This window comes from Garra rufa, chromosome 2, assembly GCF_049309525.1.
Source record: "Garra rufa chromosome 2, GarRuf1.0, whole genome shotgun sequence".
In the NCBI taxonomy this organism is placed as follows: domain Eukaryota; kingdom Metazoa; phylum Chordata; class Actinopteri; order Cypriniformes; family Cyprinidae; genus Garra; species Garra rufa.
Window position 1 is genome coordinate 66,087,470 of NC_133362.1, and position 15,656 is coordinate 66,103,125.

Genomic DNA, 15,656 nt, shown 5'->3' on the forward strand with positions numbered 1-15,656 from the left:
GTAGATCCCTACTTAAACAATTTTGGAAAAAGCCAACAGCTGTTTCAAAACAGTTTCAAACTGGGGACCTTTCGTGTGTGAGGTGAACGTGATAACCATTACACTACAGAAACTTGTGCAGAGATGACATCCAGCAATCTCTTGGTGATCACTTGTTGAAAAACCTATAAAGTAAAAGATTACTAAATCTCTCATCTGACGATGCAAACAATTAATGTTTTACGTCCAAGGCAAAAAGCTGTTTCCGCTCAGTTTGGAACCGAGGACCTTTCGCGTGTAAAGCGAACGTGATGACCACTACAGAAACCTGACGGGGAGGCTCTCTTCTTTTAACACTACTTGGCAGAAGAGGCCTTTGTAGTGTTGACTAAGAATGCAGCAGAGCCTGGTTTAAGTAATTTTGGAAAAAGACAGTAGCTGTTTCCACCCAGTTTCGAACTGGGGACCTTTCGCGTGTGAGGCGAACGTGATAACCACTACACTATGGAAACTTGCAAAAAGTACACAGCCAGCAATCTCCTGGTGATCGCTTGCTGTAAAACGAATAAAGGAAAAGATAACTAAATCCCTCCCCTGACTTTGCAAACAGTTCATGTTTACCCACGAAAGAGAAACACTGTTTCTGCTCGGTTTCGAACCGAGGACCTTTCGCATGTTAGGCGAACGTGATGACCACTACACTACAGAAACTTGATTACAATCCACCGTTCTTTTAACTCGGCTTGGCAGAAGGCCTTTGTAGTGTTGACGAAGAAAGCAACAGATCCCTACTTAAGCAATTTTGGAAAAAGCCACCAGCTGTTACCACCAAGTTTCGAACTGGGGACCTTTCGCATGCAGCAAACGTGACAACCACTACACTATGGAATCCTTCGCAGAGACTACTGCCAGCAATCTCCTGGTGATCGCTTGTGGAAGAGCAAACTAAGGAAAAGATAATTAAACACCTCACCTGACTTTGCAAACATTTCATGTTTTCCCACAAAAGAGAAACTCTGTTTCTGCTCGGTAAATCCACTTGGCAGAAGGCATTTGTAGTGTTTACGAAGAAAGCAGTAGATCCCTACTTAAACAATTTTGGAAAAAGCCAACAGCTGTTTCAAAACAGTTTCAAACTGGGGACCTTTTGTGTGTGAGGTGAACGTGATAACCATTACACTACAGAAACTTGTGCAGAGAAGACAGCCAGCAATCTCGTGGTGATCGCTTGTTGAAAAACCTATAAAGGAAAAGATTACTAAATCTCTCGTCTGACGATGCAAACAATTAATGTTTTACGTCCAAGGCAAAAAGCTGTTTACGCTCAGTTTGGAACCGAGGACCTTTCGCGTGTAAAGCAAACGTGATGACCACTACAGAAACCTGACGGGGAGCCTCTCTTCTTTTAACACTACTTGGCAGAAGAGGCCTTTGTAGTGTTGACTAAGAATGCAGCAGAGCCTGGCTTAAGCAATTTTGGAATAAGCCAGTACCTGTTTCCACCCAGTTTCGAACTGGGGACCTTTCGCGTGTGAGGCGAACGTGATAACCACTACACTATGGAAACTTGCAAAAAGTACACAGCCAGCAATCTCCTGGTGATCGCTTGCTGTAAAACGAATAAAGGAAAAGATAACTAAATCCCTCCCCTGACTTTGCAAACAGTTCATGTTTACCCACAAAAGAGAAACTCTGTTTCTGCTCGGTTTCGAACCGAGGACCTTTCGCGTGTTAGGCGAACGTGATGACCACTACACTACAGAAACTTGATTAGGATCCACCGTTCTTTTAACTCGGCTTGGCAGAAGGCCTTTGTAGTGTTGACGAATAAAGCAACAGATCCCTACTTAAGCAATTTTGGAAAAAGCCACCAGCTGTTGCCACCCAGTTTCGAACTGGGGACCTTTCGCATGAGGCGAACGTGACAACCACTACACTATGGAATCCCGTGCAGAGATGACTGCCAGCAATCTCCTGGTGATGGCTTGTGGAAGAGCGAACTAAGGAAAAGATAATTAAACACCTCACCTGACTTTGCAAACATTTCATGTTTTCCCACAAAAGAGAAACTCTGTTTCTGCTCGGTAAATCCACTTGGCAGAAGGCATTTGTAGTGTTTACGAAGAAAGCAGTAGATCCCTACTTAAACAATTTTGGAAAAAGCCAACAGCTGTTTCAAAACAGTTTCAAACTGGGGACCTTTTTTGTGTGAGGTGAACGTGATAACCATTACACTACAGAAACTTGTGCAGAGAAGACAGCCAGCAATCTCGTGGTGATCGCTTGTTGAAAAACCTATAAAGGAAAAGATTACTAAATCTCTCGTCTGACGATGCAAACAATTAATGTTTTACGTCCAAGGCAAAAAGCTGTTTCCGCTCAGTTTGGAACCGAGGACCTTTCGCGTGTAAAGCAAACGTGATGACCACTACAGAAACCTGACGGGGAGCCTCTCTTCTTTTAACACTACTTGGCAGAAGAGGCCTTTGTAGTGTTGACTAAGAATGCAGCAGAGCCTGGCTTAAGCAATTTTGGAATAAGCCAGTACCTGTTTCCACCCAGTTTCGAACTGGGGACCTTTCGCGTGTGAGGCGAACGTGATAACCACTACACTATGGAAACTTGCAAAATGTACACAGCCAGCAATCTCCTGGTGATCGCTTGCTGTAAAACGAATAAAGGAAAAGATAACTAAATCCCTCCCCTGACTTTGCAAACAGTTCATGTTTACCCACAAAAGAGAAACTCTGTTTCTGCTCGGTTTCGAACCGAGGACCTTTCGCGTGTTAGGCAAACGTGATGACCACTACACTACAGAAACTTGATTAGGATCCACCGTTCTTTTAACTCGGCTTGGCAGAAGGCCTTTGTAGTGTTGACGAATAAAGCAACAGATCCCTACTTAAGCAATTTTGGAAAAAGCCACCAGCTGTTGCCACCCAGTTTCGAACTGGGGACCTTTCGCATGAGGCGAACGTGACAACCACTACACTATGGAATCCCGTTCAGAGATGACTGCCAGCAATCTCCTGGTGATCGCTTGTGGAAGAGCGAACTAAGGAAAAGATAATTAAACACCTCACCTGACTTTGCAAACATTTCATGTTTTCCCACAAAAGAGAAGCTCTGTTTCTGCTCGGTAAATCCACTTGGCAGAAGAGGCCTTTGTAGTGTTGACTAAGAATGCAGCAGAGCCTGGCTTAAGCAAATTTGGAAAAAGCCAGTAGCTGTTTCCACCCAGTTTCGAACTGGGGACCTTTCGCGAGTGAGGCGAACGTGATAACCACTACACTATGGAAACTTGCAAAAAGTACACAGTCAGCAATCTCCTGGTAATCGCTTGCTGTAAAACGAATAAAGGAAAAGATAACTAAATCTCTCATCTGACGATGCAAACAATTAATGTTTTACGTCCAAGGCAAAAAGCTGTTTCCGCTCAGTTTGGAACCGAGGACCTTTCGCGTGTAAAGCGAACGTGATGACCACTACAGAAACCTGACGGGGAGGCTCTCTTCTTTTAACACTACTTGGCAGAAGGCCTTTGTAGTGTTGACGAAGAAAGCAACAGATCCCTACTTAAGCAATTTTGGAAAAAGCCACCAGCTGTTGCCGCCCAGTTTCGAACTGGGGACCTTTCGCATGAGGCGAACGTGACAACCACTACACTATGGAATCCCGTGCAGAGATGACTGCCAGCAATCTCCTGGTGATCGCTTGTGGAAAAGCGAACTAAGGAAAAGATAATTAAACACCTCAGCTGACTTTGCAAACATTTCATGTTTTCCCACAAAAGAGAAACTCTGTTTCTGCTCGGTAAATCCACTTGGCAGAAGGCATTTGTAGTGTTTACGAAGAAAGCAGTAGATCCCTACTTAAACAATTTTGGAAAAAGCCAACAGCTGTTTCAAAACAGTTTCAAACTGGGGACCTTTTTTGTGTGAGGTGAACGTGATAACCATTACACTACAGAAACTTGTGCAGAGAAGACAGCCAGCAATCTCGTGGTGATCGCTTGTTGAAAAACCTATAAAGGAAAAGATTACTAAATCTCTCGTCTGACGATGCAAACAATTAATGTTTTACGTCCAAGGCAAAAAGCTGTTTCCGCTCAGTTTGGAACCGAGGACCTTTCGCGTGTAAAGCAAACGTGATGACCACTACAGAAACCTGACGGGGAGCCTCTCTTCTTTTAACACTACTTGGCAGAAGAGGCCTTTGTAGTGTTGACTAAGAATGCAGCAGAGCCTGGCTTAAGCAATTTTGGAATAAGCCAGTACCTGTTTCCACCCAGTTTCGAACTGGGGACCTTTCGCGTGTGAGGCGAACGTGATAACCACTACACTATGGAAACTTGCAAAATGTACACAGCCAGCAATCTCCTGGTGATCGCTTGCTGTAAAACGAATAAAGGAAAAGATAACTAAATCCCTCCCCTGACTTTGCAAACAGTTCATGTTTACCCACAAAAGAGAAACTCTGTTTCTGCTCGGTTTCGAACAGAGGACCTTTCGCGTGTTAGGCGAACGTGATGACCACTACACTACAGAAACTTGATTAGGATCCACCGTTCTTTTAACTCGGCTTGGCAGAAGGCCTTTGTAGTGTTGACGAATAAAGCAACAGATCCCTACTTAAGCAATTTTGGAAAAAGCCACCAGCTGTTGCCACCCAGTTTCGAACTGGGGACCTTTCGCATGAGGCGAACGTGACAACCACTACACTATGGAATCCCGTTCAGAGATGACTGCCAGCAATCTCCTGGTGATCGCTTGTGGAAGAGCGAACTAAGGAAAAGATAATTAAACACCTCACCTGACTTTGCAAACATTTCATGTTTTCCCACAAAAGAGAAGCTCTGTTTCTGCTCGGTAAATCCACTTGGCAGAAGAGGCCTTTGTAGTGTTGACTAAGAATGCAGCAGAGCCTGGCTTAAGCAAATTTGGAAAAAGCCAGTAGCTGTTTCCACCCAGTTTCGAACTGGGGACCTTTCGCGTGTGAGGCGAACGTGATAACCACTACACTATGGAAACTTGCAAAAAGTACACAGCCAGCAATCTCCTGGTAATCGCTTGCTGTAAAACGAATAAAGGAAAAGATAACTAAATCCCTCCCCTGACTTTGCAAACAGTTCATGTTTTCCCACAAAAGAGAAACTCTGTTTCTGCTCGGTAAATCCACTTGGCAGAAGGCATTTGTAGTGTTTACGAAGAAAGCAGTAGATCCCTACTTAAACAATTTTGGAAAAAGCCAACAGCTGTTTCAAAACAGTTTCAAACAGGGGACCTTTTGTGTGTGAGGTGAACGTGATAACCATTACACTACAGAAACTTGTGCAGAGATGACATCCAGCAATCTCTTGGTGATCGCTTGTTGAAAAACCTATAAAGTAAAAGATTACTAAATCTCTCATCTGACGATGCAAACAATTAATGTTTTACGTCCAAGGCAAAAAGCTGTTTCCGCTCAGTTTGGAACCGAGGACCTTTCGCGTGTAAAGCGAACGTGATGACCACTACAGAAACCTGACGGGGAGGCTCTCTTCTTTTAACACTACTTGGCAGAAGAGGCCTTTGTAGTGTTGACTAAGAACGCAGCAGAGCCTGGTTTAAGTAATTTTGGAAAAAGCCATTAGTTGTTTCCACCCAGTTTCGAACTGGGGACCTTTCGCGTGTGAGGCGAACGTGATAACCACTACACTATGGTAACTTGCAAAAAGTACACAGCCAGCAATCTGCTGGTGATCGCTTGCTGTAAAACGAATAAAGGAAAAGATAACTAAATCCCTCCCCTGACTTTGCAAACAGTTCATGTTTACCCACAAAAGATAAACACTGTTTCTGCTCGGTTTCGAACCGAGGACCTTTCGCGTGTTAGGCGAACGTGATGACCACTACACTACAGAAACTTGATTACAATACACCGTTCTTTTAACTCGGCTTGGCAGAAGGCCTTTGTAGTGTTGACGAAGAAAGCAACAGATCCCTACTTAAGCAATTTTGGAAAAAGCCACCAGCTGTTGCCGCCCAGTTTCGAACTGGGGACCTTTCGCATGAGGCGAACGTGACAACCACTACACTATGGAATCCCGTGCAGAGATGACTGCCAGCAATCTCCTGGTGATCGCTTGTGGAAGAGCGAACTAAGGAAAAGATAATTAAACACCTCAGCTGACTTTGCAAACATTTCATGTTTTCGAAGAAAGGGAAACTCTGTTTCTGCTCGGTAAATCCACTTGGCAGAAGGCATTTGTAGTGTTTACGAAGAAAGCAGTAGATCCCTACTTAAACAATTTTGGAAAAAGCCAACAGCTGTTTCAAAACAGTTTCAAACTGGGGACCTTTTGTGTGTGAGGTGAACGTGATAACCATTACACTACAGAAACTTGTGCAGAGAAGACAGCCAGCAATCTCGTGGTGATCGCTTGTTGAAAAACCTATAAAGGAAAAGATTACTAAATCTCTCGTCTGACGATGCAAACAATTAATGTTTTACGTCCAAGGCAAAAAGCTGTTTCCGCTCAGTTTGGAACCGAGGACCTTTCGCGTGTAAAGCGAACGTGATGACCACTACAGAAACCTGACGGGGAGGCTCTCTTCTTTTAACACTACTTGGCAGAAGAGGTCTTTGTAGTGTTGACTAAGAATGCAGCAGAGCCTGGCTTAAGCAATTTTGGAATAAGCCAATACCTGTTTCCACCCAGTTTCGAACTGGGGACCTTTCGCGTGTGAGGCGAACGTGATAACCACTACACTATGGAAACTTGCAAAAAGTACACAGCCAGCAATCTCCTGGTGATCGCTTGCTGTAAAACGAATAAAGGAAAAGATAACTAAATCCCTCCCCTGACTTTGCAAACAGTTCATGTTTACCCACAAAAGACAAACACTGTTTCTGCTCGGTTTCGAACCGAGGACCTTTCGCGTGTTAGGCGAACGTGATGACCACTACACTACAGAAACTTGATTAGGATCCACCGTTCTTTTAACTCGGCTTGGCAGAAGGCCTTTGTAGTGTTGACGAATAAAGCAACAGATCCCTACTTAAGCAATTTTGGAAAAAGCCACCAGCTGTTGCCACCCAGTTTCGAACTGGGGACCTTTCGCATGAGGCGAACGTGACAACCACTACACTATGGAATCCCGTGCAGAGATGACTGCCAGCAATCTCCTGGTGATCGCTTGTGGAAGAGCGAACTAAGGAAAAGATAATTAAACACCTCACCTGACTTTGCAAACATTTCATGTTTTCCCACAAAAGAGAAACTCTGTTTCTGCTCGGTAAATCCACTTGGCAGAAGGCATTTGTAGTGTTTACGAAGAAAGCAGTAGATCCCTACTTAAACAATTTTGGAAAAAGCCAACAGCTGTTTCAAAACAGTTTCAAACTGGGGACCTTTCGTGTGTGAGGTGAACGTGATAACCATTACACTACAGAAAGTTGTGCAGAGATGACATCCAGCAATCTCTTGGTGATCGCTTGTTGAAAAACCTATAAAGTAAAAGATTACTAAATCTCTCATCTGACGATGCAAACAATTAATGTTTTACGTCCAAGGCAAAAAGCTGTTTCCGCTCAGTTTGGAACCGAGGACCTTTCGCGTGTAAAGCGAACGTGATGACCACTACAGAAACCTGACGGGGAGGCTCTCTTCTTTTAACACTACTTGGCAGAAGAGGTCTTTGTAGTGTTGACTAAGAATGCAGCAGAGCCTGGCTTAAGCAATTTTGGAATAAGCCAGTACCTGTTTCCACCCAGTTTCGAACTGGGGACCTTTCGCGTGTGAGGCGAACGTGATAACCACTACACTATGGAAACTTGCAAAAAGTACACAGCCAGCAATCTCCTGGTGATCGCTTGCTGTAAAACGAATAAAGGAAAAGATAACTAAATCCCTCCCCTGACTTTGCAAACAGTTCATGTTTACCCACAAAAGATAAACACTGTTTCTGCTCGGTTTCGAACCGAGGACCTTTCGCGTGTTAGGCGAACGTGATGACCACTACACTACAGAAACTTGATTACAATACACCGTTCTTTTAACTCGGCTTGGCAGAAGGCCTTTGTAGTGTTGACGAAGAAAGCAACAGATCCCTACTTAAGCAATTTTGGAAAAAGCCACCAGCTGTTGCCGCCCAGTTTCGAACTGGGGACCTTTCGCATGAGGCGAACGTGACAACCACTACACTATGGAATCCCGTGCAGAGATGACTGCCAGCAATCTCCTGGTGATCGCTTGTGGAAGAGCGAACTAAGGAAAAGATAATTAAACACCTCAGCTGACTTTGCAAACATTTCATGTTTTCCCACAAAAGAGAAACACTGTCTCTGCTCGGTAAATCCACTTGGCAGAAGGCAATTGTATTGTTTACGAAGAAAGCAGTAGATCCCTACTTAAACAATTTTGGAAAAAGCCAACAGCTGTTTCAGCACAGTTTTAAACTGGGGACCTTTCGTATGTGAGGTGAATGTGATAACCATTACACTACAGAAACTTGTGCAGAGAAGACAGCCAGCAATCTCGTGGTGATCGCTTGTTGAAAAACCTATAAAAGAAAAGATTACTAAATCTCTCGTCTGACGATGCAAACAATTAATGTTTTACGTCCAAGGCAAAAAGCTGTTTCCGCTCAGTTTGGAACCGAGGACCTTTTGCGTGTAAAGCGAACGTGATGACCACTACAGAAACCTGACGGGGAGCCTCTCTTCTTTTAACACTACTTGGCAGAAGAGGCCTTTGTAGTGTTGACTAAGAATGCAGCAGAGCCTGGCTTAAGCAATTTTGGAAAAAGCCAGTAGCTGTTTCCACCCAGTTTCGAACTGGGGACCTTTTGCGTGTAAGGCGAACGTGATAACCACTACACTATGGAAACTTGCAAAAAGTACACAGCCAGCAATCTCCTGGTGATCGCTTGCTGTAAAACGAATAAAGGAAAAGATAACTAAATCCCTCCCCTGACTTTGCAATCAGTTCATGTTTACCCACGAAAGAGAAACACTGTTTCTGCCCGGTTTCGAACCGAGGACCTTTCGCGTGTTAGGCGAACGTGATGACCACTACACTACAGAAACTTGATTACGATCCACCGTTCTTTTAACTCGGCTTGGCAGAAGGCCTTTGTAGTGTTGACGAAGAAAGCAACAGATCCCTACTTAAGCAATTTTGGAAAAAGCCACCAGCTGTTACCACCAAGTTTCGAACTGGGGACCTTTCGCATGCGGCAAACGTGACAACCACTACACTATGGAATCCCGTGCAGAGATGACTGCCAGCAATCTCCTGGTGATCGCTTGTGGAAGAGCGAACTAAGGAAAAGATAATTAAACACCTCACCTGACTTTGCAAACATTTAATGTTTTCCCACAAAAGAGAAGCTCTGTTTCTGCTCGGTAAATCCACTTGGCAGAAGAGGCCTTTGTAGTGTTGACTAAGAATGCAGCAGAGCCTGGCTTAAGCAAATTTGGAAAAAGCCAGTAGCTGTTTCCACCCAGTTTCGAACTGGGGACCTTTCGCGTGTGAGGCGAACGTGATAACCACTACACTATGGAAACTTGCAAAAAGTACACAGCCAGCAATCTCCTGGTAATCGCTTGATGTAAAACGAATAAAGGAAAAGATAACTAAATCCCTCCCCTGACTTTGCAAACAGTTCATGTTTTCCCACAAAAGAGAAACTCTGTTTCTGCTCGGTAAATCCACTTGGCAGAAGGCATTTGTAGTGTTTACGAAGAAAGCAGTAGATCCCTACTTAAACAATTTTGGAAAAAGCCAACAGCTGTTTCAAAACAGTTTCAAACAGGGGACCTTTTGTGTGTGAGGTGAACGTGATAACCATTACACTACAGAAACTTGTGCAGAGATGACATCCAGCAATCTCTTGGTGATCGCTTGTTGAAAAACCTATAAAGTAAAAGATTACTAAATCTCTCATCTGACGATGCAAACAATTAATGTTTTACGTCCAAGGCAAAAAGCTGTTTCCGCTCAGTTTGGAACCGAGGACCTTTCGCGTGTAAAGCGAACGTGATGACCACTACAGAAACCTGACGGGGAGGCTCTCTTCTTTTAACACTACTTGGCAGAAGAGGCCTTTGTAGTGTTGACTAAGAATGCAGCAGAGCCTGGTTTAAGTAATTTTGGAAAAAGCCATTAGCTGTTTCCACCCAGTTTCGTACTGGGGACCTTTCGCGTGTGAGGCGAACGTGATAACCACTACACTATGGAAACTTGCAAAAAGTACACAGCCAGCAATCTGCTGGTGATCGCTTGCTGTAAAACGAATAAAGGAAAAGATAACTAAATCCCTCCCCTGACTTTGCAAACAGTTCATGTTTACCCACAAAAGATAAACACTGTTTCTGCTCGGTTTCGAACCGAGGACCTTTCGCGTGTTAGGCGAACGTGATGACCACTACACTACAGAAACTTGATTACAATACACCGTTCTTTTAACTCGGCTTGGCAGAAGGCCTTTGTAGTGTTGACGAAGAAAGCAACAGATCCCTACTTAAGCAATTTTGGAAAAAGCCACCAGCTGTTGCCGCCCAGTTTCGAACTGGGGACCTTTCGCATGAGGCGAACGTGACAACCACTACACTATGGAATCCCGTGCAGAGATGACTGCCAGCAATCTCCTGGTGATCGCTTGTGGAAGAGCGAACTAAGGAAAAGATAATTAAACACCTCAGCTGACTTTGCAAACATTTCATGTTTTCCCACAAAAGAGAAACACTGTCTCTGCTCGGTAAATCCACTTGGCAGAAGGCAATTGTATTGTTTACGAAGAAAGCAGTAGATCCCTACTTAAACAATTTTGGAAAAAGCCAACAGCTGTTTCAGCACAGTTTTAAACTGGGGACCTTTCGTATGTGAGGTGAATGTGATAACCATTACACTACAGAAACTTGTGCAGAGAAGACAGCCAGCAATCTCGTGGTGATCGCTTGTTGAAAAACCTATAAAAGAAAAGATTACTAAATCTCTCGTCTGACGATGCAAACAATTAATGTTTTACGTCCAAGGCAAAAAGCTGTTTCCGCTCAGTTTGGAACCGAGGACCTTTCGCGTGTAAAGCGAACGTGATGACCACTACAGAAACCTGACGGGGAGCCTCTCTTCTTTTAACACTACTTGGCAGAAGAGGCCTTTGTAGTGTTGACTAAGAATGCAGCAGAGCCTGGCTTAAGCAATTTTGGAAAAAGCCAGTAGCTGTTTCCACCCAGTTTCGAACTGGGGACCTTTTGCGTGTAAGGCGAACGTGATAACCACTACACTATGGAAACTTGCAAAAAGTACACAGCCAGCAATCTCCTGGTGATCGCTTGCTGTAAAACGAATAAAGGAAAAGATAACTAAATCCCTCCCCTGACTTTGCAATCAGTTCATGTTTACCCACGAAAGAGAAACACTGTTTCTGCCCGGTTTCGAACCGAGGACCTTTCGCGTGTTAGGCGAACGTGATGACCACTACACTACAGAAACTTGATTACGATCCACCGTTCTTTTAACTCGGCTTGGCAGAAGGCCTTTGTAGTGTTGACGAAGAAAGCAACAGATCCCTACTTAAGCAATTTTGGAAAAAGCCACCAGCTGTTACCACCAAGTTTCGAACTGGGGACCTTTCGCATGCGGCAAACGTGACAACCACTACACTATGGAATCCTGTGCAGAGATGACTGCCAGCAATCTCCTGGTGATCGCTTGTGGAAGAGCGAACTAAGGAAAAGATAATTAAACACCTCACCTGACTTTGCAAACATTTCATGTTTTCCCACAAAAGAGAAACTCTGTTTCTGCTCGGTAAATCCACTTGGCAGAAGGCATTTGTAGTGTTTACGAAGAAAGCAGTAGATCCCTACTTAAACAATTTTGGAAAAAGCCAACAGCTGTTTCAAAACAGTTTCAAACTGGGGACCTTTTTTGTGTGAGGTGAACGTGATAACCATTACACTACAGAAACTTGTGCAGAGAAGACAGCCAGCAATCTCGTGGTGATCGCTTGTTGAAAAACCTATAAAGGAAAAGATTACTAAATCTCTCGTCTGACGATGCAAACAATTAATGTTTTACGTCCAAGGCAAAAAGCTGTTTCCGCTCAGTTTGGAACCGAGGACCTTTCGCGTGTAAAGCAAACGTGATGACCACTACAGAAACCTGACGGGGAGCCTCTCTTCTTTTAACACTACTTGGCAGAAGAGGCCTTTGTAGTGTTGACTAAGAATGCAGCAGAGCCTGGCTTAAGCCAGTACCTGTTTCCACCCAGTTTCGAACTGGGGACCTTTCGCGTGTGAGGCGAACGTGATAACCACTACACTATGGAAACTTGCAAAATGTACACAGCCAGCAATCTCCTGGTGATCGCTTGCTGTAAAACGAATAAAGGAAAAGATAACTAAATCCCTCCCCTGACTTTGCAAACAGTTCATGTTTACCCACAAAAGAGAAACTCTGTTTCTGCTCGGTTTCGAACATAGGACCTTTCGCGTGCTAGGCGAACGTGATGACCACTACACTACAGAAACTTGATTAGGATCCACCGTTCTTTTAACTCGGCTTGGCAGAAGGCCTTTGTAGTGTTGACGAATAAAGCAACAGATCCCTACTTAAGCAATTTTGGAAAAAGCCACCAGCTGTTGCCACCCAGTTTCGAACTGGGGACCTTTCGCATGAGGCGAACGTGACAACCACTACACTATGGAATCCCGTTCAGAGATGACTGCCAGCAATCTCCTGGTGATCGCTTGTGGAAGAGCGAACTAAGGAAAAGATAATTAAACACCTCACCTGACTTTGCAAACATTTCATGTTTTCCCACAAAAGAGAAACTCTGTTTCTGCTCGGTAAATCCACTTGGCAGAAGGCATTTGTAGTGTTTACGAAGAAAGCAGTAGATCCCTACTTAAACAATTTTGGAAAAAGCCAACAGCTGTTTCAAAACAGTTTCAAACTGGGGACCTTTCGTGTGTGAGGTGAACGTGATAACCATTACACTACAGAAAGTTGTGCAGAGATGACATCCAGCAATCTCTTGGTGATCGCTTGTTGAAAAACCTATAAAGTAAAAGATTACTAAATCTCTCGTCTGACGATGCAAACAATTAATGTTTTACGTCCAAGGCAAAAAGCTGTTTCCGCTCAGTTTGGAACCGAGGACCTTTCGCGTGTAAAGCGAACGTGATGACCACTACAGAAACCTGACGGGGAGGCTCTCTTCTTTTAACACTACTTGGCAGAAGAGGTCTTTGTAGTGTTGACTAAGAATGCAGCAGAGCCTGGCTTAAGCAATTTTGGAATAAGCCAGTACCTGTTTCCACCCAGTTTCGAACTGGGGACCTTTCGCGTGTGAGGCGAACGTGATAACCACTACACTATGGAAACTTACAAAAAGTACACAGCCAGCAATCTCCTGGTGATCGCTTGCTGTAAAACGAATAAAGGAAAAGATAACTAAATCCCTCCCCTGACTTTGCAAACAGTTCATGTTTACCCACAAAAGACAAACACTGTTTCTGCTCGGTTTCGAACCGAGGACCTTTCGCGTGTTAGGCGAACGTGATGACCACTACACTACAGAAACTTGATTAGGATCCACCGTTCTTTTAAATCGGCTTGGCAGAAGGCCTTTGTAGTGTTGACGAATAAAGCAACAGATCCCTACTTAAGCAATTTTGGAAAAAGCCACCAGCTGTTGCCAGCCAGTTTCGAACTGGGGACCTTTCGCATGAGGCGAACGTGACAACCACTACACTATGGAATCCCGTGCAGAGATGACTGCCAGCAATCTCCTGGTGATCGCTTGTGGAAGAGCGAACTAAGGAAAAGATAATTAAACACCTCACCTGACTTTGCAAACATTTCATGTTTTCCCACAATAGAGAAACTCTGTTTCTGCTCGGTAAATCCACTTGGCAGAAGGCATTTGTAGTGTTTACGAAGAAAGCAGTAGATCCCTACTTAAACAATTTTGGAAAAAGCCAACAGCTGTTTCAAAACAGTTTCAAACTGGGGACCTTTCGTGTGTGAGGTGAACGTGATAACCATTACACTACAGAAAGTTGTGCAGAGATGACATCCAGCAATCTCTTGGTGATCGCTTGTTGAAAAACCTATAAAGTAAAAGATTACTAAATCTCTCATCTGACGATGCAAACAATTAATGTTTTACGTCCAAGGCAAAAAGCTGTTTCCGCTCAGTTTGGAACCGAGGACCTTTCGCGTATAAAGCGAACGTGATGACCACTACAGAAACCTGACGGGGAGGCTCTCTTCTTTTAACACTACTTGGCAGAAGAGGCCTTTGTAGTGTTGACTAAGAATGCAGCAGAGCCTGGTTTAAGTAATTTTGGAAAAAGCCAGTAGCTGTTTCCACCCAGTTTCGAACTGGGGACCTTTCGCATGAGGCGAACGTGACAACCACTACACTATGGAATCCCGTTCAGAGATGACTGCCAGCAATCTCCTGGTGATCGCTTGTGGAAGAGCGAACTAAGGAAAAGATAATTAAACACCTCACCTGACTTTGCAAACATTTCATGTTTTCCCACAAAAGAGAAGCTCTGTTTCTGTTCGGTAAATCCACTTGGCAGAAGAGGCCTTTGTAGTGTTGACTAAGAATGCAGCAGAGCCTGGCTTAAGCAAATTTGGGAAAAGCCAGTAGCTGTTTCCACCCAGTTTCGAACTGGGGACCTTTCGCGTGTGAGGCGAACGTGATAACCACTACACTATGGAAACTTGCAAAAAGTACACAGCCAGCAATCTCCTGGTAATCGCTTGCTGTAAAACGGATAAAGGAAAAGATAACTAAATCCCTCCCCTGACTTTGCAAACAGTTCATGTTTTCCCACAAAAGAGAAACTCTGTTTCTGCTCGGTAAATCCACTTGGCAGAAGGCATTTGAAGTGTTTACGAAGAAAGCAGTAGATCCCTACTTAAACAATTTTGGAAAAAGCCAACAGCTGTTTCAAAACAGTTTCAAACAGGGGACCTTTTGTGTGTGAGGTGAACGTGATAACCATTACACTACAGAAACTTGTGCAGAGATGACATCCAGCAATCTCTTGGTGATCGCTTGTTGAAAAACCTATAAAGTAAAAGATTACTAAATCTCTCATCTGACGATGCAAACAATTAATGTTTTACGTCCAAGGCAAAAAGCTGTTTCCGCTCAGTTTGGAACCGAGGACCTTTCGCGTGTAAAGCGAACGTGATGACCACTACAGAAACCTGACGGGGAGGCTCTCTTCTTTTAACACTACTTGGCAGAAGAGGCCTTTGTAGTGTTGACTAAGAATGCAGCAGAGCCTGGTTTAAGTAATTTTGGAAAAAGCCATTAGCTGTTTCCACCCAGTTTCGAACTGGGGACCTTTCGCGTGTGAGGCGAACGTGATAACCACTACACTATGGAAACTTGCAAAAAGTACACAGCCAGCAATCTGCTGGTGATCGCTTGCTGTAAAACGAATAAAGGAAAAGATAACTAAATCCCTCCCCTGACTTTGCAAACAGTTCATGTTTACCCACAAAAGATAAACACTGTTTCTGCTCGGTTTCGAACCGAGGACCTTTCGCGTGTTAGGCGAACGTGATGACCACTACACTACAGAAACTTGATTACAATGCACCGTTCTTTTAACTCGGCTTGGCAGAAGGCCTTTGTAGTGTTGACGAAGAAAGCAACAGA

General features: G+C 44.0%; 1 protein-coding gene and 27 non-coding genes across 28 annotated transcripts in view; 1 reads left to right on the forward strand and 27 right to left on the reverse strand.

The window, feature by feature from the left end:
• LOC141326050 (uncharacterized) overlaps positions 1 to 15,656 on the forward strand; it is a 239,686-nt gene that overhangs the window by 43,947 nt on the left and 180,083 nt on the right. The gene's annotated exons all lie outside the window — the stretch shown is intronic.
• Positions 419 to 491, reverse strand: trnav-cac (transfer RNA valine (anticodon CAC)). Its single transcript has one exon. It is a non-coding gene; the product is annotated as a tRNA-Val (tRNA).
• On the reverse strand, positions 618 to 690 carry trnav-aac (transfer RNA valine (anticodon AAC)). The gene has a single exon. It is a non-coding gene; the product is annotated as a tRNA-Val (tRNA).
• On the reverse strand, positions 1,474 to 1,546 carry trnav-cac (transfer RNA valine (anticodon CAC)). Its single transcript has one exon. It is a non-coding gene; the product is annotated as a tRNA-Val (tRNA).
• trnav-aac (transfer RNA valine (anticodon AAC)) lies at positions 1,673 to 1,745 on the reverse strand. The gene has a single exon. It is a non-coding gene; the product is annotated as a tRNA-Val (tRNA).
• trnav-cac (transfer RNA valine (anticodon CAC)) lies at positions 2,529 to 2,601 on the reverse strand. The gene has a single exon. It is a non-coding gene; the product is annotated as a tRNA-Val (tRNA).
• Positions 2,728 to 2,800, reverse strand: trnav-aac (transfer RNA valine (anticodon AAC)). The gene has a single exon. It is a non-coding gene; the product is annotated as a tRNA-Val (tRNA).
• Positions 3,208 to 3,280, reverse strand: trnav-cac (transfer RNA valine (anticodon CAC)). The gene has a single exon. It is a non-coding gene; the product is annotated as a tRNA-Val (tRNA).
• On the reverse strand, positions 4,258 to 4,330 carry trnav-cac (transfer RNA valine (anticodon CAC)). The gene has a single exon. It is a non-coding gene; the product is annotated as a tRNA-Val (tRNA).
• On the reverse strand, positions 4,937 to 5,009 carry trnav-cac (transfer RNA valine (anticodon CAC)). The gene has a single exon. It is a non-coding gene; the product is annotated as a tRNA-Val (tRNA).
• On the reverse strand, positions 5,812 to 5,884 carry trnav-aac (transfer RNA valine (anticodon AAC)). The gene has a single exon. It is a non-coding gene; the product is annotated as a tRNA-Val (tRNA).
• Positions 6,667 to 6,739, reverse strand: trnav-cac (transfer RNA valine (anticodon CAC)). The gene has a single exon. It is a non-coding gene; the product is annotated as a tRNA-Val (tRNA).
• On the reverse strand, positions 6,866 to 6,938 carry trnav-aac (transfer RNA valine (anticodon AAC)). The gene has a single exon. It is a non-coding gene; the product is annotated as a tRNA-Val (tRNA).
• trnav-cac (transfer RNA valine (anticodon CAC)) lies at positions 7,722 to 7,794 on the reverse strand. The gene has a single exon. It is a non-coding gene; the product is annotated as a tRNA-Val (tRNA).
• trnav-aac (transfer RNA valine (anticodon AAC)) lies at positions 7,921 to 7,993 on the reverse strand. Its single transcript has one exon. It is a non-coding gene; the product is annotated as a tRNA-Val (tRNA).
• trnav-uac (transfer RNA valine (anticodon UAC)) lies at positions 8,777 to 8,849 on the reverse strand. The gene has a single exon. It is a non-coding gene; the product is annotated as a tRNA-Val (tRNA).
• Positions 8,976 to 9,048, reverse strand: trnav-aac (transfer RNA valine (anticodon AAC)). Its single transcript has one exon. It is a non-coding gene; the product is annotated as a tRNA-Val (tRNA).
• trnav-cac (transfer RNA valine (anticodon CAC)) lies at positions 9,456 to 9,528 on the reverse strand. The gene has a single exon. It is a non-coding gene; the product is annotated as a tRNA-Val (tRNA).
• trnav-aac (transfer RNA valine (anticodon AAC)) lies at positions 10,331 to 10,403 on the reverse strand. The gene has a single exon. It is a non-coding gene; the product is annotated as a tRNA-Val (tRNA).
• trnav-uac (transfer RNA valine (anticodon UAC)) lies at positions 11,187 to 11,259 on the reverse strand. Its single transcript has one exon. It is a non-coding gene; the product is annotated as a tRNA-Val (tRNA).
• On the reverse strand, positions 11,386 to 11,458 carry trnav-aac (transfer RNA valine (anticodon AAC)). Its single transcript has one exon. It is a non-coding gene; the product is annotated as a tRNA-Val (tRNA).
• On the reverse strand, positions 12,227 to 12,299 carry trnav-cac (transfer RNA valine (anticodon CAC)). The gene has a single exon. It is a non-coding gene; the product is annotated as a tRNA-Val (tRNA).
• trnaa-agc (transfer RNA alanine (anticodon AGC)) lies at positions 12,426 to 12,498 on the reverse strand. The gene has a single exon. It is a non-coding gene; the product is annotated as a tRNA-Ala (tRNA).
• trnav-cac (transfer RNA valine (anticodon CAC)) lies at positions 13,282 to 13,354 on the reverse strand. The gene has a single exon. It is a non-coding gene; the product is annotated as a tRNA-Val (tRNA).
• trnav-aac (transfer RNA valine (anticodon AAC)) lies at positions 13,481 to 13,553 on the reverse strand. The gene has a single exon. It is a non-coding gene; the product is annotated as a tRNA-Val (tRNA).
• Positions 14,635 to 14,707, reverse strand: trnav-cac (transfer RNA valine (anticodon CAC)). The gene has a single exon. It is a non-coding gene; the product is annotated as a tRNA-Val (tRNA).
• trnav-cac (transfer RNA valine (anticodon CAC)) lies at positions 15,311 to 15,383 on the reverse strand. Its single transcript has one exon. It is a non-coding gene; the product is annotated as a tRNA-Val (tRNA).
• Positions 15,510 to 15,582, reverse strand: trnav-aac (transfer RNA valine (anticodon AAC)). Its single transcript has one exon. It is a non-coding gene; the product is annotated as a tRNA-Val (tRNA).